At 40.1% G+C, this 22,528-nt stretch overlaps 1 protein-coding gene across 9 annotated transcripts in view; it reads left to right on the top strand.

Annotated features, from left to right (window-relative positions):
• Nucleotides 1–22,528, top strand: part of LOC311525189 (putative oxidoreductase ZK1290.5) — a gene marked incomplete at its 3' end in the record, with an annotated part of 81,751 nt that overhangs the window by 1,224 nt on the left and 57,999 nt on the right. The gene's annotated exons all lie outside the window — the stretch shown is intronic.

Here is a 22,528-nt window from a genome sequence, read left to right as displayed (position 1 = left end):
CAGAATGAGGGAAAATGTGGAGCAGGTGTGTCTTCTTCTTAGAGATCAGGGGGAAAAAATTGCAATTGACTTATCTTTCTTGACTATTTTTTTTTTCCGGTTTCAGCAAATTTGTTTAAAGCAACATTGCCAGCTCTTGTTACTTTACCTTAGGTCTTTCAATATTAGGTGTTTTTCGTAATGCTCCAGTTGCTGGATTCAGAAGTCTCCCCAAGAATCTCAGCTTTCATTTTTTACATAAAGTATAGTAAGTTTCTAGCCCTCATGGCTGCAGGCAAATATTTAAAAATGTGACCTTTGTGTATCCTAAAGGTTCAGACAGCAGAAGGCAAATAACTCATCTACTTTTTTTAAATCTCATGATTTTTTGTCGGGGAAGGGAGTGACGGGTGATTGATGAATTTTCAGTGCTTAGGGTTGGCAATACTGTAAGGTATCACAAATGCATAGAGGGTTGACCATTGATATACAATAAACTTATCAATGTTTTGATACAAGTATGCTGTTGATTCAAATAACACCTAAGGTTACTGTAATAGAAATATTTTATAATTTCTTTCTGTGCTCTTTTTCACTTGGGAGCCTTGGCATATTTGACCGAACTTTGTATGCAGTGAGTTTGTTTCGTTGATAGTCACTTGCACTTCTTGCCTCAGACCCTAGCAAGATGATATCACTCTCATGCACTGCTCTGGGGAGATATTCACTCTTCCTTCCCTTTATGCACATTCTGCCTCAGATTTTGTAAAAGGGTATTTATTTACTAGTAAGAACAATAGCCAAAGTGAAACTGAAGAGATTGCAGGCAGGTGTATATACAGAGCACTTCTTGATTTTTTTTCCAGTTTTACTTATTTTATTTCCCCCCACACACTATTTTTTTTTACCTCCCCCCTTTTTTTCCAGTGGAGACAAATTAGGGTGGGAAACTAAAGAATTGTCCTGCCATTTTGAAACAAAATTCCCAAAAATTCATTTTTTTAAAAGATGGACTAAATTTCTAGTGGAAGAAATATCGGCCAGCCCTAATGTTCAGTGTTGCTCTTAGATCATCCCAAATGATGTTCCTAATCTTCAGCTGGAGAATCAGAAATTCAGAAACAGAAAGCCACTTACAAAAATGCTAAGATTTAAAAACACCAAAAAACTATGTGGATATACTATTTAAGGGATCCCTTCTATAAGGAAGTTGGATGTTCAAAAATTAGTTAATGGAAGAAAGTCATATACATAATCAGTCCACCCTAGTTTAAGTCATCATCTCGCTGCTACCACTTTTGAGCCCAAATTTTGCCCCTTCTCTTGAATGGAAGTTTTGTACGCTACTCAGATAGTGGAGTTTGGTCCTTTGGTTTGAACAACAAATCCATGAAGGATTGATTCTTCTGGGAAACTTAAGGGGAAATAGGCATGAGTTTGCAGAGTGGGATGGGGGAGAGTAATGCTTCAATATTCCTAACATATAAAGTGTGGAAGTGTGGCAAGGAGGCATAACGCAGGTGCCTAAGGATCAAGAACACAATCCTGCAAATCCTTTGTTTATCCAGGACTTATGCATGTGAGTAAAATTAGGCACATGCATAAATTTGCAGGACTGTAAAGAGGGTTCATGAAAGTGGAAACAAATATTCTTTGCTGGGTTAAAGTTAGGCTAAATTTTTCAGTGGTTGTTTAGTCAGTGCATGAAAACAATGAAGTGGATCACCACATTAAAAAAAGAAAAGGAGTACTTGTGGCACCTTAGAGACTAGCAAATTTATTTCAGCATAAGCTTTCGTGAGCTACAGCTCAAGCTTATGCTCAAATAAATTTGTTAGTCTCTAAGGTGCCACAAGTACTCCTTTTCTTTTTGCGAATACCGACTAACACGGCTGCTACTCTGAAACCTGACATTAAAAAAAGTTACTCACTTTTATTTATCTGCTTAAAGTACATAGTTCAAATCCAATTTACGAATACTATGGCCAGGAGCTTTGTGGTAAACATTGTGTCATTGATGGGGATGGTGTTGCATAATAAAAGTCTCACAAATATATTCTGTAATACAAGCATGGTATTGCCAACCACAAATGTTCAAAAATCGTGAGTCAGGCCCCCAAGAGTCATGAGGGAGGCTTAAAAATCACAAGCTTTAAAAAAAGAATGGAGGGGTTTTATATTTGCTTTCTGTTTTTGAGTCTTCAGCAGTCATATTCTCTAGCTTTGCTCTGCAACCATGAGGGCTTGAAATTTTTGAAAGCTGAGATTCTCATATAATCAAATAACTCCGGGAGCTAGGGCTTTAAGAAGAGTATAGAAAATCACAATAGAAGGCAACATTGCCACCAGTGATTGTAAAGGGAGTTCTTGGCCTGATACTGCAAACTTAACATAGATACCACTGTCAGGCATGAGGGTTCATGCATGGGGATCCATATGCAAAATTGTGGTCACAGGCAAAACTCACACCGAAGTCAATGGGATTTTGGATTGGGCTCTCTGTACAAATATTTTTGCTGAAGGCTACTAGATGTCATTTGCTATATTTACAGCCTTGCTTTTTATTCTATCAAACCCGTCTTTGTGCTTTGGTAAGTTAATGCCTTATTCTGAGACTTTTGGAATTACATATAATACTGTGCAGGATTGAGGCTGCACTGTTCATTCATCCAGTGGGCCAAATACTAGTAGTTTATTAATAGTCAGATTATGATAAGTGAGTAAGTTAGGATTTTTAATAATAATTGTTATTTATGAAAACATGTTTCTTCAAAAAAAATCACATTCTGTGCCTGAAAATAGAATGATAATGAAAACATATTTTTTTCAATACCAAAATTAAAATCTAAATTATTGATAGCATAGAAAACAATCCGACACTAGGGTTAATAAACCACTTGAGAGAGCTTTGTTTACTTAAAGATGAAAAAGGGTAGAAACCTATCTGGACACTGTATAATAGCTGTTTTGATCAAACCAGTGGTGTGTCAGAGAAACTGCTTCATAAAAATCAGCATAGCTGAGAATACAAACTAACCGGAATATACCCCTGCTATGCTTATTCAGGCGTCAGAGTTTCCATAAAGTTTGAAAGAAAGGATTTCCCTCTTTCTTATCAGCGAAGCAGAGCAAAGCAGATATTCCTTTCCTCTGTTCTTTGAGAATTAGAGAAAAGGATTTTCTTGTTCATTGAACCGCAGTTGAAATATCCTGAAAAAATAAGTTTCTCTTGGATTAGAACATTCTTTTTGGCACCTCCACTGCCCCAATAACATATCTCCCACTCACAGCCATCAGAATTTGCACCTTGGCTGATGGTTCTGCAGAATCCAAGCATTAAACTGACATGCAGCCTGAACTACCTTCTTATTCCTAAAGATTGTCCCTCCATTAAGTCAGCGTAGCAGCATGTAGGTAGGAGAGCATGAGTAATCCTGCACTGCAGCTGCTCATGCTGTACATATTAAGTTGATAAATAAAGGACTTCAATCTTCCTGACATACAAAAAGCATGAACTTTCCCAGATGGGAGGATGGGGCAAGGATGGGCTGGGACAGAGGCATGGCCAATAGATCCCACAAAGGGGGAGCAAACCGCAGGGGTTACTGCAGCCCTGAAGCTATAGTAAATGCTGTCTAGTGGCTCTGCTGCTACGCTTCAGTCAGGATTTCTCTCTCCTCGCCCCAGCATGGAGGCCTGGAATCTCAGACCTGATTTTTCAAACATTTTTGTTCATGACTATTAATTTTTTATGCTCGTTTTATGGCAAATTAAATCTGAGCTCTTGTATGTTGTAAAGCATACAAGCATAATTTGACCATTTGATTAAGGTCAGATCCGCTTTCATGCATCATTTGCAGAGCTTTTTTTTTTTCCCCCTTCTCCTTTGTGACCTTTCCAAAAGCCTCTTTCCTTTGACAGCATGTTGTAAAACTCAGGTACCTTTTCCAAATCATTCCACATGAAACATTATTTATTCTACTTCAGTGAAATATTACAGCTTCTCTGTGATTTTAAAAAAAACCCACAAAACCAAAAACATTTGTGTTCTTTGTCTGGGGTACTGGAATCAAGCCAAACAGAAACCATCAAGTAATTAAGCTGTAAAATAAAAGGGGTTTACACTTCTCTAATATAGAATAGAAGTTATTAATATTCCAGCACAGTTTCTTTTCAAGTCTGTGAGGCTGATTCACCTTCACCAGTTTTACACACTTCTGACTTCAATGAAGTTATCCTAAGTTTACACCAGTATAAATGAGGGCAGAATCAGACCCAATGGCTTCAGAAGCGAGCTATCAGAGACAGCGCGTGAAATCCTGGCTCCATTAAAGTCGAGGGGAGTTTTGCTATTAACTTTAATGGGGTCAGGATTTCACTCAGAATCTTTCTTTTAAACTTTTAGTGTTTACTACACAGTGCCAAGAAACATTTTGACACAGCTATAAAATTGTAGCCACGCGGTAGCATTGAGAAAATTATTTTAAAATCACTGCAGTGTTTATCAGTAGTTAAAAATATGTATTTCAATCTTTTTGAAATATTTTGCATATTAAAAATCACTGTGTTATTATTGTTTAACCTTAGTTTAATAAGGGCTTGATTCTGCTGTCCTTGGCACAGAGAGTGTATGAAGTAGCCTATATAATTCAAATGGCTCGTTTTATTCCCTGTGCTTTAGGGTTTTTTTATTTAATTCATAGCATTGTCTTTGATCTGTGATAGTTGAATTGAAGAATAAGTTCCTAATTACTGAGTTAGAGATTACATTGACAGTGCACTAATGCAGACAGTCCTCTTTTGCTGTCAATCGCGCCAATGTAATTAGAATATGTAGATTTCTGACTGCGTCAGAAAGTATTTCCTCCATCCACCAGCTCCCGCTGGAGATTGCAAAACTACAAATTGTTTATCACTGTATTTGGAACTGCTGGTGATTGGGGGAAGAATCTATCAGTTCATAGTCTCTCTAGTACTCCCTTGTATTCTTTTCAAAATAGTTTGGCTTCTTCTGTCATTCAATAAGTACTAAACAATTGTTTATAGAACTTCCTAAGTGAAACCACAAGACCGGGACTAACAAAACAGAAAAGCAAGAAAATTCAGCTAAATTTGAAACACTCTGGGCCAATAACTTCTGTCAGATATGACTTCAAAGGAGTGACTCTTGATTTACAGTGTTATAACTGTGTTGTTGTACCTGTGTTGGTCCCACGATATTAGAGAGACAAGGTGGATGAGGTAATATCTTTTATTTGACCAACGTTTGTTGGTGAGAGAGACAAGCGTTAGCTCGAATGTGTGTGTCTCTCACCAACAGAAGCCGGTCCAATAAAAGATATTACCTCACCCACCTTGTCTCTCAACATTATAACTGACAACGGAATCTGATTCTCTGATACAACCCAAATACCTAGGTAGAGCACTGTATAGAAAATGGCTTATAACCTCACCAGCTATTTTGAGGACCCTATAATATATAGAAGCAATAAGGCAATATTAAAAAGTGCTTAAGTATGCCTCAAAACACTTCAAGCAAAAAAGCATGAGACTTAACCACAAATATAAATATAATATAAATTGACTAAGCTGCTATTTCCTGAAAATACAATGCCTAGCATAGTGATGCATGCCAGGGCCTCTAGATGCTGCCACAATACAAATAAATAAATAATAATCGTAATATAATAGTAAAGGGTTGTTGGTACCGCCTTAACTGTGCTGGTGCTCAGGACTTGAAAAATCCACTCAGTAATAGAGAGTGGGGAACTTTCCCTGGTGAGTTGGGGGTCGGGGGGGAGGGGTGAATAAGCCAATTTCTGCAGAATTTAAGATTTCATTACAAATAAATTCTAACCCTTGTGGAACTGAATGTTAACCAGTGCAGTGCTGTCTTCATAAGTCAGAGAACAGACAGCTCCAATGTGTCTGCTTCTACTTAAGCTTTTCTAAACTGCATAGGGAAATGAACATAGCCTATGGGTCAGTGTGTAAGTGTCCAGAGTCATGTTAATTGGCAAGCAGCACAGACGGGCACTTGAGTTATTCAGGATGGAGGAGGACCCCAAAACTGGAAGGTGGGGAGGACTTTGAATATCAAAGACCAGTGCTTCACTACTCACAGCAACCAGGAGATTGGAGGGGTAGAAGAGCAGCTGAGGGATGGAGCTTCACATTTTTTAAGACGCTTTTTAGCCAGAGGCTGATGTAAAAGAGCCCATAAGCAGGGTCCAAGAACACCATTCTGGCAGAAATACAGCACCTTTCCCATTCACAGTAACTAGAAGTGGCAGAAGAGCTATGTTTTTTTTAATCACACTGTCCATGGAGCTTGTTAGTTTCCACCCCATGCTGGTTTTTTGTGTTGGCCTCTGGCTAGTTAGGAACTTGGTAAAGTTCTCAAGGTCTGATGATGTTTCTGGAGAAGGAGAGAGAAAACAAATAGTAGGAGAGAGACAAACAGGGGTTGAGAGAGCACTTTCTGCAACTGATCATTGCCTTTCTGCTGCTATGCTTTCTTTTACCAAAACTGCTCTTGGTCAGGAGGCCACATGGCACGGGGTGACTGGACATTTTAAAATGCCTATGGAACCTTAGCATATACTGACTGCAAGGTGAGCAGCTATAAAAACCTTTATTTGTTTATGTCCTGACTTCAGTATTTAAATTGGCAACTTAAATTGTAGCCATAACCAGGCAAGTGACTGTAAAAAAAACCAGCACCTTATTCTACAGAAGTGATCTCTGTAACTGTAATTTAGTCTTATCCACTGACTTGGATAATAAAAAAAAATGCTTTTTATTAACTTGCACTGATTTCAGCATTCAAGGTTAGGACATACAGTACCATCAGTTTGCATTATGGCAATATAATATTTCCTGAACTATTCTCTGTTCCCTTCATTGAAATGCTTAATATTTCTGGAGCAATCACTGCTCTTTCACTATAACATCTCAGTCTTGTTCGTGAGAGGTTACAGATAATTCAGAACCTATTGGTGCATACAACTATTTTAAATTGTACCTTCCAATGTGCATTACCTTGCATGTGTCCACACTCTGTCCTGCAGTTTTGTTACTCATTTTTCTAGTTTTGTTAGGTTACTTTTAGAGGTGCTCAGTCCTTTCTAATCTGACCAACATAAGAAAGGGCCTCCTCCTGCTACCAATGAAAAGGAAGTGGCAGAAGGATTGGGCTCTAATTTTGTGTCATCCACAATTTTGCGATGTTGCTTTTTTCAGCTCTTTCAGATCAAGAAATTTATGGAACATTGCTCCTGGTACCAAGCTCTATGGCATCAGCTGTTTATTCCTTCTCTTTGTTTTCTATCTCAACCAGTTTTTTGTTGTAATCTTGACAGAATTTTACTTCTCACCCTTGGTTACCATGTTTCCTCAATAGCCTCTTGTGATGAACTAAATGCCATGTCTACAAATCTCTCTCTCTCTCATTCATCCATCAGTTCAGTAGCTCTGACTTAGAGAAGCTGCACTTGATCCTTGAGGCCCTCCAGATATTTCACTTGCTACATACATTCAAAACATGGCCACTCTCCAGACAGCGGTATATTTGCACTCCGGCAACAGACTGAGCATGTTGTTATATCCTAACTAAACTGTTGGCCTGGTCCCTCCATTACTTCCCCTGATTTCACCCAGTTCCAACTTGGTGCTTATTTACTTTACTTTAAAAACCTGCCAAACACCAATTTAATTATTTTAAAGGGTACCTGCAAATGGGAAAAAAATGTGCTCATTTTTTTGCTACCATTTTGTATAAAACAGGCCTGAAGGGTCTTGTATTTGGGGGAAGAAGTTGTTTCTTCCTCTCCCTTGCCTCTTAGAAACACCTCAGTACTCTCAAAGCTATCCTTCCCTGCTTTTGTTGGAGTCGCTGGAGAATTAGAGAACAGAACTGAGAGGCTTTCTCTGTCCTTGTCAGAAAGGGTAGGGGACTGCTAAATCTTTCACAAAAAAAATCTTTCCTACCCAAATATTTATTAAATGTTTGAGTTAAATAGATGTTATCAAAAAGAAACAAAAGGAGTTTTAATCAAGTCTTGTTTCTATATCATACAGACAAATAGAGGACACAAATAAAATTTTTCCCTCATTGCAGGTCACGTTTAACCCTCCTCTGGTTTTAGAATTAGAAAGTTTAGAAAACAGCCACAAACAACTCTTATGTGGCTAATGTTTCAGAAGTTTAAAGCACTGACCAAACTGTAGTGCAACGTTTACATCCAGTAGCTAAGTAACTTTGATTAATCAGTTTATTGGAAAGAATAGTTCAGTTTTTGAATTTTTAATTCCAACTAAACTAGTGGTGGGCAACCTGTGGCCCACGTGCCACAGGTTGCCCGCCCCCAAACTAAACTGAACACAGAGTTGGGAAACTCCCTTAGACATGATGGGAAGAGAATTTGAGAATAAATATAAACCACTTGATTTTGAAAATGAGGCTATACAAAATGACTTTGAAGTGGGTATAACAAAAGTTGGATAATCACTTTGTGCTAAAGACAACTGTCCTCTCTTTGTAGATTTGCTTTCACAAGAAAGATCAAAAAGTGGGTGAGGCCATTGTGAGTTTTGCCATGAGTTTATGATTTTTCAGAGATTTGTGGTAAACGTCTGGATCTAATGAGAGAAAAAAATACAGGGGAATTTACAGTATATATGAAATGGAGGCATAAATATTTGTACTAAGTTCATTCTAGTGCCAAGAATTTCTGTGCAAGCGTGCCCCTCCCCCCAAGTGAATTCTACAGACTCTTGATTGATTGCAGCCATATTCCCATACCCATGTTCTGAAGAAAGAGGTTTATGAAGAAAATCCATGAGGCCCTCCTGGAACTCTCAATGCCAAATCCCACCCTCAATTGCATTTCCATTTGGATTAGAATATATGGTGTGAGTGCTGCCACCTAGTGGGGAGTAAGAGGAAGGAGAAATAGTATTAAAAGTACCTTTGCTCTCATTTTTGTTCTGTTTCCACCGTGACATTGTTTTACAAAGACTGGCTCACGTGGACACTTTCCTAGCTACAAGAACAGTCTCTCCATTTGTCCAAATTCATGATCAGCTCCACAAATTATCTGTAATTTAACAGCAGAAAGTTAACTAGCTTACTCTCATGCTGGCTTCTCTGGCACTTCTTGTTCATGTGACATGGACACAAATTGTGACACTGGTACTCACTCATCCATACAGTAAGAGGACAGTAAGAATTCTGCGCCCTCACCCAGTGGTGAAGTGATCCTCACTTGAATGAAACATAGCACCAGTAAATAGTCAGTTTCCATTGCCCAAGATTAGTAAGTCCAAAAAGTAAACAATTAACATTAATAATGAAAAGTAAATTTAGATTTTTAAAACACTTTTCATAATTAAAAATGTTATTAATATAGATAAAGACATTTTAAATATGTGATTTTTAACCTAACAGTGGTAATTTTAACTGAAAGTGTTTTTGTATAATATAAAAATCCAGTTTGTATTTTCTTTCTTTGACAACTTTCTTACATAAAAGAAAAAATATAAAGCAATCTCCAGATGGGCAATGGAGTGGTAAGAATTAAACATAACAACTTTGAAATGAATAGTAAAACAAACCAAGTATATTTAATTTTAGTCGTTCACTGTGCTTTTATGATATAGAAAGATGTTTTAAAATTTCTTGTTTAAAAAAGTGTTTTTCTGCCTGTGACGTTCCCCTGGTATTATCTGGACCGGTGATCTGCTAGGTCATTCCAATCCTCGACTCTGGGAGCCACCTTACCCTGCTCTCCTGTGAGAACCCCCACTCCCAGGCTGTTACGCATAGCCTCTAGCATGTAAGCCGCTCCCAGTTACATGAGTAAGCACTTTTGGCCAGCTGCTGCTTGGATTGTGCAACTGAATGACACTAGCCAATATCTCTGGTCCGAGACACAACCCTAGGAACCTCCGTCTTGTAGTGTCCAGTTATGCCCGCTGGACGCAGCAAGCTTATATGAGTTCATCAGTTTAACAAAGAAATTGATATGTCCCAGGCTTGTTATCTCAAGGGAGTCTCTGACACACTTCAAACCAAATGCACTGCTTCAGGTAGAATAAACAAACAAATTTATTAATGACAAAAAGATAGATTTTAAGTGATTATAAATCAAAGCACAACAAGTTGGATTTGGTCAAATGAAATAAAAGCAAAACGCATTCTAAGGTGATCTTAACACTTTCAGTGCCCTTACAAACTTAGATGCTTCTCACCACAGACTGGCTGGTTGCCCTTCAGCCAGGCTCTCCCCTTTGATCAGCGCTTCAGTCACTTGGTGGTGGTGTCTGTAGATGGAGGTAGAAAAGAGAGTCAGCATGATAAAAGGGAGAGACTTTTGGCATGTTCTTTCTTCCCTGTTGGCTTTGTGCCCCCTCTCCCTCTTTAGGGTAAGGTGAGCATTACTTCATCATTGTCCCAAACTGACCAAGGGAAGGGGGGTGACGCACTCGAGAGTCCTACAGATCCTTTGTTGCTGCCTAGGCCAGTGTCTTTTGTTCCTGTGAGGCTGGGCTGGGTTTGTCCCATACATGCTCTGATGAGGTGTGAACTGCCCCTCTGTTCCTGGAGAGTTTTGCCTGGGCTTTTTTTTAAGCCATGAGGACACATTTTCAGCCTCATAACTATGTACACAAAATTACAACCTATAACAACAATGCTCAGTGCATCATGAGCCTTCCAAAGACACCTGACATGACAATATTTGCATTGGATACCACACAATCATATTATAAGGATGAACATGGGGGTGCAGGGTGTTCCTCCGAGGTACAGAACATCTCACTGTCCTGCCCCCTTTTTTCACCTTTTACATATCACGTTTGGAGTATAGAGCCCCCACTTCCTTCTTTGACAGAGATCCTTGGCAAGTTCTTTGGAAGAGCTGAATAGTGATGTCACATGAGGCTGTAACCTAAGCTGCAGCAGTCCCTCATCTATCTTCTTCCCCCACAACTGAGAGAGAAGGGGTGCTGATTCATAAACTTTCTTCGGGTCCTCTAGTATTCTTGCTAAGGACCTCCAGCAAAGAGAGTGATATGAAGACCTGATTATACAGAACACAGGCAAGAGGAAAAACAGGATAAAAGAGTTATTTGCAAATCATCTTTGAGGTAGTCTTTATACGTTAAAGAAACAGAGAAGAAACTTTTTTTTTTTTTGCTGTTCACATTTACTGAAGTTTCATATACAATATGCTCAGTTCCTTATACTCAGTGCATGAAAGGAAATCCTTTGCATTCTAGTACATAATTATATTCTAAGGCTGTATGTAATAGGAAGTATGAAAAATGTAGTTCATCTTAGAGACATTGAGAATGTATCTTTTCGTTTTCCTATTTGAAACTAAAAACAAAACACGTTTAATCAGAAGGGTAACTTATTGTCAAACTTTAATGCTCAGTTTTAGGCCCCAGTGCTGCAAACAGATGTGCTGATGCAGATCTTTGCCCCAAACACAGTAACTCCAGTGGACCTCATCAGGATTCCACGTGAGTCTAAGAGCCTGCATCACTGCATCAGTTTGCAGATTAGGGTCTCTGCCTTGTTTCTGCAAAGTATTTAAGCACATCCTAACTTTAAGCACATGAGTAGTCTCATTGGCTTCAGGGGCACTACTGTTGTGGTTAAAGTTAGGCACAAGCTTTAGTATCTTGCTGACCTGGGGTCTAAACCAGCAGTAGCTCTCAAGTATACTATGATGATCATTATTGTACCTATGTTTTCAGCTCCTAAGGTATCTAGATATATTAGCATTGTAGATTTTAACTCTCTTTGTATAAAGATATTTTAAATATTAGTTTTGTAATTATTGACCTCATATTAAATCAACTCTCTTTCCTGCAGCTGTTCAATATTTTTAAAAATATTGCCTTCTTTCCTGTAGCTGCATAACAATAAATGATACATTGAACATTTATGCAAATATTAAATCCATAGTTTATACTGTAAAATGGTTAGTCTCATACAAAGTTTATTTCTGCTGGGAATGTTTGTCCTCAAAGGTAATTATCTCCTTTTGATTGATCACATTTGCCTCATACGTTTATGTGAAATGCCCTCCCCCCTCACCCCCAAAAAGTCACAAGCCTCATTTACTAGGAGAAGGATTCCAAAATCTAATATTGTTGATCAACAGTTAATCTCTTTTAATTTACTTGATAACAGCTTATATAAGTGCATACAAGATCTTCATCAGAGTAATACAGGTTGATTTACTAAAAGCCTAAAATAAGGTATCCGAGGGAAAAAAAAACATTAATATTATTTGTGTTCAGTTTACTTACTGTTAATTTATACTTTTTGCCAGTGTGCTGCACATATCATCCTTATCAGTTATGAAGTTAAAGTTTCATCAAGGTATAAGCAGCACTGGAAGTAATTTCAATTGAGTTAACAAAAGGAATAAAATGAAAATCATTTAAAACTGGCTCACACCAGCAATTCTTCGTGCACTATTAACAGCTAAGATCTAGTCACAAAACATTATTCCTAGAAGAAAAGGTTTAGTGAACCCTAGAAATTGGATTTGATTTATGCCAGAAAATCTGCCTTTTCACTGCTTGAGATTTCTATGGAAGAAAGCCACAGTCTTTTACCAAATGGTTTCTAAGGAAACATCTTATAGCAGAGCATCTGAAAACAATTTGGTTGTTAATGAGAAATAGTTCTCATGATGGTGGGAAAGTGTTGAGTGAAAGAAAAGGCTGCAAGATTTGGCAGTCTGTCCATAAAGGCATTTAAATAAATGTGTGCGGCAGTTCATCTTATGAAATTTCTACATGGATTACACATTCATAGCCTGCCTTTCAAATGTCCAGGTCTGATTTCAGAGCTGTTCTTCTATATAGATAAACTCTACAAAGAGGTTATGAGCAATAGGAAGAAACATTTGTATATGAAAGCTGGATACTTCAAATAGCATATCAGAGCCCATGTCACCCTGCAGCAAAAGTCTTTGCTTGCTCTGGATCACACTGTGACTTTTAAAAACAGAACTGCATTAGTGGGTTGGTGGTTGCTGAGTAGCGTCCAGTGACAGTGAGTGAAGGCATTCTTCCTGAAGAATGCTGAGGCATGCAGGGCCTCTATGGTTGCTATGGGGAGTACTCGCAGAAGTGGCTTTTATATGTTCTTTTCGAAAGTCCTGATTAGAGAAATGCTAGCTGATGTGCAGAGATGGGCTGAATCTTGTAGAAGAACATCTGAGGTCAAATCTTCACTACAGCGCTGCGTTGGTGCAGCTGCACCAATGCAGCTATGCCGTTATAGCACATCTGGTGAAGATGCGCTATGCCAATGGGAAAGTGCTCTCCTGTCAGCATAATTACTCCACCTCCACAAGAGGCAGAAGCTATGTTGGCAGGAGCATCTCCCGCCGACATAGCGCCAGTGGGGACAGCGCTTAACTCGATGTAACTTGTGTCACTCAGGTGGATGTCTTTTTCACACCCCTGAATGATGTAAGTTACATCTTAAGCAGTAGTGTAGACCAGCCTTCAGAGTCCTTATCCTACCCTGCCAGCCACGTCCTGGGGTCTAGAGTGCCTCTGTCAGCAATGGCTCCCCCTGCCCCCATCCCTTTGCCCCATTGCTCTCCGGAAGCATAAACAGCAGCTTTCTGGCTTTCCCCAGCATGGATACACAAAAAGTGGGAAAAGGGTCTTTCCTTCTCCCGCATTATCACAGCTAGAATCAAACTGTTTTTTGTCTTTCAGTGGCTGAGTGGAGTTGTAGAGACGCCCTGTTGCTTCCTTTTATTCCTCCTCATATTCCTCTACCATTTTATTTTAACTTGGGCTCCAGAGGAGGAAAACATTCTAGAATACATCTATGCACTCAACAGTAAATTAAATCCTGCAAACAGAGCTGGAAAAAAAATGGATTTTCATGTAAAATTCCTCCTCAAGTTCTCCCAGAGGTGAAAGAAAGTTCAGGTTGGACTCTCTAGTTACATTTTACATATTTCTTCATTGTTCCTTAGGAGAAATATTTTTCTCTCAAGAGTTTTCGATTAAAAAAAGGTTGGCTTCCAACAAGACCACAACTATCCTTGGAAATGGTATTGAAAACCATTTTTATTAAACCATTTTCATTACCACTTCAGGGGGAATCATTGCTGAAAACCATTGTGAGCAAAGGCTTGGTGTGCTTGGCTGAAATCCCACTCCATCTTCAGTAGGGCAGGATTTCCCCCGTAGTGTAGACAAGACTTTAAACAGCAGCCAGGCTGTAACAGCAGTTTTTTATGTTGGGAAGTTTGGAATATCTATGCCCACCAACTGAAAATAATATTTATTTTAAACAAGAGCACAGCAGGAGTTTGCCAGGTTCAGGCCCTTAATAAGGTAAAGTCCACTTGAGGAGCTTCACATAAACATTGATACTGTGCTGATTTTCAAATTAAATGTGTGTGGGGGAGATCTAGCTGCCCTTCCCTGAAATATTATTGAAAAAGATGCAGCCTCAATGCCAAAAATCCTCTCCCCAGTGGATTTTATCCTTATCTTAAGTGGAACAATGTAGATTTTCCATGTTGTTTGCGTAAATGCATGGATTGGGTATAGATGAGGCAGTGCCCGTTGTCTCTATGGATAAAAGCTGCTGTTTGCAGCACCTCTCCTTTTTTTTTTATTTTCTGCCATTTTCTGTCCTGTTTGCCTACTCTGCTCTCTTTTTCCTCTTCTTGTCTCTCCTTTTTCTGATTCTCTCCTCCCGCCTACCTAGTTTCTGACTTCTCAATCTTCTTCCTGCACTGCCCCTTCCAATCTGCTAATGACACCAGCCATAGATACCCTGACTGTCCATTTCTCCCACAAGTCACCATGTGCCTTTATCTACACAGCTCTCTACATGTGGAATACCCTACCAACTGGGATATACCAAACCATTGCATTCTCTTCATTCAGAACCCTCCTTAAGATTAATATCTTTCACAATGGCCACAAGAAGTGAGTAAGGAATAATAATTACAATAAAAAAGATGTAATTGGCCATTTGAGATGTGTCCCTGCCTAACTTAAAGTAACTTCAAGATCTTATTGTTGTAACCCTTGGCTTTCCTCTCCTTACTCCTTTACTACCTTTTACCTCCACCCTTCACACAGAGAGGAGAAAGGAAGGGAGGCAAGCCCCATTAATGGGATTTGGGAATGAGAGTATATCATCACTTTTATTGCAGGTTGAACAATGCATTGGTATCTTAGTGCTCTATCCTCACAAAAGGGAACTTCCTGCTCAGGAAAAAAAAATGGACTGTAGTTCTGCTGTGCCTGAGTATACCTCTGATAACTTAACATCTGTGTGGGCTGTGCACTTTTTTTCTTTTAATTGATTTACTTCTGCAGGGTTGGCCAAAGCATTGTCCATATAACACAATCTGACCAGTGTCTTTTCTCATTTATAATATAGAGTTTGTGGCATATAGAGACTGTACACTAAAGCTGGTTTGGAAATGAGGGGGGAAATACATGAAAATGATCTAAAATTTGTTTCTGTTTTTTTGTTGAAATGTCCCTACCAGTTCTACTACAGCCTTATCATTTCTCTGGGTTGCACTTCTCTATTAAAGAAGAGAGGAGCTGTAGTTCTCCGTTATATGTATGTTAGATGCTGCTCTTGGATTTCTGGCAAGTTGTCAATGTATTCCTCACTTGAGCAAAATCTAGATTTATTTGGAACATATATTGAGCCCTAAAATGAGATTAATATATAAATATTATGTGAAAATTATACAGAGTGACAATTTCATAACAAAATGAAACTTTCAGAGTCCAGCTGGTACATATGAAATCTCTGTGCTGTTCCAAAGTAGATAAGACACAATGAACTACTTATGCTGGGATGCTAAATACAGCTTTCATAGTAAGTGACCCTGTTAAATTGAAACATAAACCATCGTATAGCGATAAGAGTGTTTGTGGTTTGTACTGCAATAGGTGTAGAAAGTTAACATGAGACTGTTTGGCTCTGTGATAGCATCTTTAGTTACACTTTTTAAACTTTTTTACATTATGTTAAAAGTAATGCAAAAATAGACATATCACTGTTTAATTTTAATGCAGTTTGATGTAATAAGAATGTTCTGGTTGAGTAATTAATCAGATACCAGATCAGATAATGTCAGATAAATTAGCATGCTCATGGGCTCTACATATGCTTTTCTTTCCCGTGGTCAGTGTCATGTAAAGACTTACACATGTACGTAGACCCATTGACTTCAAATACGTAAAGTTAGTAAAACAAGAGTACAGTGCAGAATCAGACCCTATTATTTTAGATATTACAAGGTTATAAATTAATATGAAATGGGGTCATTTTTCATATTAGCACACACAGCTTTAGGATCTAGCTCTCCAAGGAAAAAGAGTAGTGCCTGGTACTCCTTTACATTACTATTGACCCAAAGCATCTCTAGCAAAATATCTACAACTTCCAGTGAAGGAGGAGAGAGAAGGGTACGGGAGCTGCTTGGTAGACCTGCTGAGATTTGGACATCAAACTCTGAGGGGGAAGGGGGTGGAGGATTTTGCTCTTTAGCATGTTATCCCTCTCATAATTGCTCTTCAGCCTTTACCAACGACATTATAAAAATAGTTCCTCTGGCCACCTGAACTTTGGTGTAGTTGGATTCTTGTGCGGCACTGTTCGTGGAGTGCCAGAGCAAGGGCTCGACTGAACAGATTTTAATGATTGAATTGCTAATATCAAATTGCATGAAAACCCATGCGTGTGGTTTCTTTAAGTGAGGCAAACTTGTCTGGTGTTGTCTCTTAATCAGATATAATTAATTCATATATTGGGTTGATCAGAGGACTCTAAAGCAAAAATGCATTGACAGCAAAGAGGTTCTTGGGTGAAGAAGAGGTAGAATGATTGTCTAGTCTTGCAGATTATTATTTTAAACTTGTTTTGCATCAATTAATTTTCTTTTTAAAAATAAAGGGCCACATTTTTTCTTGAAATACATACATGCAGCTCAGTGGGAATTAGTTATAAATTTGAAACAAAAGTTAGCCCCAAATGCTCCATAAAGAAATTACTTTAAAGAACCATAGAACCGTAGGGTTAGAAGGGACCACAAGGGTCATCTAGTCTAATCCCCTGCCAAGATGCAGGATTTGTTGTGTCTAAACCATCTGGCCTCCTTTTGAAAACCTCCAGCAAAAAAGCCTCCCAAGGCAATCTGTTCCATTGTCCTACTGTTGCAGTTAGGACGTTTTTCCTGAGATTTAATCTAAAGCTGCTTTACTGTAGTTTGAACCCATTGCCTCTTGTCTTGCCCTCTGTGGCAAAAGAGAACAACTTTTCTCCATCTTTTTTATGGCAGCCTTTCAAGTATCTGAAGACTTCTATGATATTCCCTCTTAATATCCTCTTTTCCAAACTAAAGCATACCCAGTTCCTTCAGCCTTTGCTCATATGGCTTGCATTCCATCCCTTTAATCATCTTTGTCGCTAGCCTCTGGATCCTTCCAGTTTCTCCACATCCTTTCTATACATTGGTGACCAATATTGGATACAGTACGTCAGCTGAGGCCTGACCAGTGCCAAGTAGAGCAGTACTATCACCTCCTGTGATTTGCATGTTACGTCTCTGTTAATGCAACCTAAAATTGTATTTGCATTTTTTTGCAACAGCGTTGCATTGCTGACTCATGTTGAGGTTGTGATCCACCACAACTCCCAGATCTTTCTCAGCAGTGCTGCTGCCAAGCCGCTTCCCCCCCCCCCATTCTATATTTGTGCATTTGGTTTTTCTTCCCTACGTGTAGCATCTTACTTTTGAATTTCATTTAATTGTTTAGCCCAGTCCTCTAATTTATCAAGATCCCTCTGAATTTTTGCTTTATCCTCCAAAATATTGGCAACCCCCCACTAGCTTTGTGTCATCTGCAAACTTGATCAGTGTGGTCTCTATTCCTATATCTGGGTAGTGAATAAAGATGTTAAACAACACCAGACCCAGATAGTACATACAAATAATGGTAAAAGTCGGTCTTAACAATAAAAATAAATAAAAAACCCCAACCAACCAAAAATAAAGAAAAAATAAGTTCAGAGTTAAGGTTATATCCTTAACTCATCTTTGTACCCTTCTGAATTAAAGCACATATGGTACTGCAACAGTATGAATAATGTGAGAAGCCTGCAATTCATAGAATCCCTAGTGTGAGTAGCATTATTAGTTCTGTAATTCCTGGTTTTCATGATTTCAGTTGTTCATAGTATTTACTACTCTCTCTAATTGTTGAGGGACTTTTTAAATTTACTGTAGCTATATGATATGGCTAATTTTAATTTACAGATAATCAGAGAATTCCTCCTCATTGTCTGTTAATTTTATCTGAACATATTACACACTCCATCATTAGAAGAGAAACAATAACAAACTGAAATTTCCGAAATTCCCCATCATAAGAGGGTTAAAAAAAGTAAAAGTTTGTGTGTCCTAAATGTTCTTACTGGAATCCATTATGCATGAAAAGGGTTTGAGCCCATGTGCAAGACCTCTGAATGAACTTCATTCATTCCGTACTTGGAAATGTCTGTTCAACCACAGACACAATAGTTACAACCTAATTTCTTTGATGTCAGGAGTAGCTTATTAAAAGTGAAGAGATCATTATTTAAAAGTGTAGTAACTTTTCTGTGGTAGTTATATAATTTTACATTCCTTTAACATCTTATGGTGTAATTATATAAGGATATTTTATTTAAATGGTTAAAGTGTGGTAATATATATTCATTTTACATTTTTAAACAGTTAATATGAAGCTTTTGCAACATCTAGTATATGAACATAATTTATTTTAGCTTTGTGAATTTTAATGTGAAACAAATATATGCATACTCATTTCTTGATCTTCTGTGAACACTCTCATATTATTCATATTTACTGCCAGTGTTTAAATCACCCCCCCATGTTTTTTCCCCACTTTTAAAATATTAAAACTTTATTTCATATTTGAAGAAGTAAAAGATTTGCTGTGCTACAATACAGTATTATCCATTCATTAGGCCTGATTATGATTTTACTTGAACTGAAGTCAGTGGTGTTACATCAGGTTAAACCCGTTTTGTTTAAAATTGGCATGGTGTAATGGGAGAGATTAGATAGCTACAGTATCATGACCTTCATTCTGAGATAGTGATTGGACATACTGTGACAAGAATTTAGGAGAATCTAGCTTGCTTTATTCATGCAACATAGGAATTCCCTAAACTCCCTCATTCCAACACCAATTGTTTAAAACAGCGATTCCCAACGTATTTACCATTGTGGGCTGCATATGCTGTTCTCTGTGTGTTATGTGGGCCGCATGAGGATGTCATGTGGGCCCCATCTGTATGCTGATTGGGCTGCAAGCAGCCCTTGGGCCAGGGGTTGACAAGCACTGGGGTTCAGAAAGTTCCAAGAGGCAGAGTCCCATGGACCAGGGTGGGCAGTGACTCCCACTTTTGCTCCTATCCAGGAACAGTAGACACTAGGGTGAGGGTAGAAAAAAACACTGTTATTTTATATATTTCCCTTAATTCTCCCTTGTGATAACCCAAGTAATGATATATACCGGGGTGGGCAAACTTTTTGGCCCGAGCGCCACATCTGGATATGGAAATTGTATGGCGAGCCATGAATGCTCAGAAAATTGGGGTTGGGGTGCGGGAGTGGGAGAGAGCTCTGGTTGGGGATGCGGACTCCGGGGTCGGGCCAGAAATGAGGAGCTCAAGGTACGGGAGGAGGGTGGGTGGTGGTGGGGGGTTGAGGGCTCCGGCTGGGGGTGCAGGCTCTGAGGTGGGGCTGAGGATGAGGAGTTTGGGGTGTAGGAGGGTGTTCTGGGCTGGGACTGAGGGGTTCGGAGGGTGGGAGGGGGATCATGGCTGGGGCAGGGTTGCGGAAAGTGATGCAGGCTCCGGCTGGGGGTGTGGGCTCTGGGGTGGGGCTGGGGATGAGCTGTTTGGGATGCAGGAGAGTGCTCTAGACTTGGATTGAGGGGTTTTGAGAGCGAGAAGGGGATCAGGGCTGGGGCAGGGGGTTGGGGCATGAGAAGAGGCTCGGGGTGCAGGCTCTGGGCAGCACTTACCTCAAGCGGCTCCCAGAAGCAGCGGCCTGTCCCTGCTATGGCTCCTACGTGGAGGTGCAGCCAGGCAGCTCTGCATACTGCCCCATCCGCAGGCACCACCCCTGCAGCTCCCATTGGAGCGCCAGAGAGGGGCCATGCTGCTGCTTCTGAGAGTGGTCCCTGGCCCTGCTCCCCAGCTGGAGCACTGGAGGGGGGCAAGCCCCAGACCCTGTTTCCCAGCTGGGGTTCGAGGGCCAGCTTAAAACAGCTGGCGGGCTGTAGTTTGCCCACCCCTGATATACACAGTATACTCATCTGGTAAAGGTGTGGATCTTTGTGTTCAGTGTAGAATGAAGCAGGTTTGGAGGGTGGAGAAAACCAGCAGGAGATACACTTGAATAATATTCTTCTGCAACCGGAGTCCTTTATCCCTTTTAGGTTCAACAGTGACCTGGTTATCATTTAGGGCCTGATACTGCAATTTGTATTTTGCAGGCAGACTGCTGTGCCCCTGGAGAGCCCCAATGAGGAGCCTTAATGCAGATGCAGCAATCTTCCTGCCCACTGTCAGTTGCAGGACTAGGGTCTTTGGTAGCAACCATAGTCTTAGAAACTTACTTTTATGAGTGGACTGAGCATGTCCCCAAACAGAGATTGTGGAAAATATTGCTGTTGGGGAAACAACTGTGAAGGGGTGGGTGGCCCTTAGCAGGAAAAACTACTAATAGGAAGACAGAAGATAAAACAGCCCCCTCCTCACACTCACAAACACTCTTTATCTAATAGACCTTCTGCCAGTGGCTTTTCCTGCTAAGTAGTTTCATCCTTCCATCCCCTTTCCATGTAAAATACATTTATTTAGTACATCCAGTGAATGCCTAGGTAGTGCTAATTACATTGTCTGATCATTTAAACCCCATTTATGTCCATTTTCTATCCCAGGGGTTCTCAACCTTTTTGTTGCTGAGGCCCCACTCAACATGCTGTAAAAACGCCCTCGCCTGGCAGGGGAATTGGGGTGGTGGTGCAGGGATCAGGCCAGGGGGGCACCCTTGGGCATAGGAATAGTTTTACTTCTATTTGGGGGGGGGGCAAGGGCTGGCAGGACTTGAGCCAGCTCCGCACAGGACCGTCCAGGGAGGAAGCGCCACCTCCACTCCCTGACTCACTCAGGAGGCCACCCAGCCTGTTTGGGCTGTGGGGAAATGCAACCAAAATATATAACTCCAAGGGGGGGACTCAGTTCAAAAAGTGTGAAAACTGCTCAGAGTGCAGGGGGTAGCTAGGGGTTGTGTGAAGTGAGGGGAGTAGCTCAGGGTGCAGGGAGGGGGTAGCTAGGGGCTGTGTGCAGGCAGGGGGGTAGCTCAGGGTGCAGGCAAGGGGTAGGTAGGGGTGTGTGCAGGCAGGGGGGTAGCCAGGGGCTGTGTATGGGCGGGGTGGCCTCCCAGTGCAGCTCCCAGCTTCAGCAGTGGGGAGGAGAGGGGGTGCTGGGGCTCCCACCTTCAGCCCCCTGCTGCTCCTGGCTTGGGCGGCGGGGGGAGGTAGTTTGACGGTTTCAGCCCCATGTCGCTCTCAGCTTCAGGGGTTGGGGTGGGGGAGGCACTGGCTTCAGCCCCGTGCCGCTCCTGGCTTCAGCACTGGGACTCAGGGTACTGGGTTTCAGCCGCGGAGCTCCACGGCCCCCCTGAAAGGGCTTGCGGACCCCCCAGGGGGCCATGGACTACCAATTGAACACTGTGCTATCCCATCTGTAACTTACACTACTGTTTCTGTTCAATGAATTTGGCTGGGAAATTTATATGGGAATTACACTGTTTACGCTGGAGATTAATATAGCCCTTTATGTAGTATTGTAGTATAATATTTACCTGGGGCTCCATGGAATTTGATGGAGTAAAGACGTCAGGATTTGTCTCTTACACAGCAAATTGCGGAATCTAACTCATTCTTTTTAAGAAGTGACATACTGATACTTTCATTTTTTACTTTAATATTTAATTAATATTTTCACCATATAAATATTTATATTACACCCCACATGGCAAATGAATGTGGTTTATTTGCCATACTGTATATAACTGGTCTCTGTCCTTCTCTAAGGATACTGGTTTCAGAAGTAACTAATTATAGTAGTGTATGCTCATAGGTCATGCAATCCTATAGCCCTGATTCTGATCTCACTTTTTTACAGTTGTACGCTGCTGAAATGCCAATATTCTCAGCAGAGTTGCTCCTGATTTACACCAATGTTGAGATCAGAATTAGACTCTGTGTTCTCCTAGGGTTTGTATTTTTTTTAGTATACTCTCTCGTTCAATTCCCATTTCTTTTGTATAATTATTTGAGGACTCAATATGTTAATTGTCACAACAGCAACAATTGCACACTGAAAAATCGGACAAAATTCTGTTTATCACTAAGTAATAACAATTCATGCCTATTAACATTTGCT

This window comes from Lepidochelys olivacea (assembly GCF_965140295.1).
Source record: "Lepidochelys olivacea isolate rLepOli2 genome assembly, chromosome: 8".
Lineage (NCBI taxonomy): Eukaryota > Metazoa > Chordata > Testudines > Cheloniidae > Lepidochelys > Lepidochelys olivacea.
This window is presented reverse-complemented; position numbering and strand designations above follow the sequence as displayed.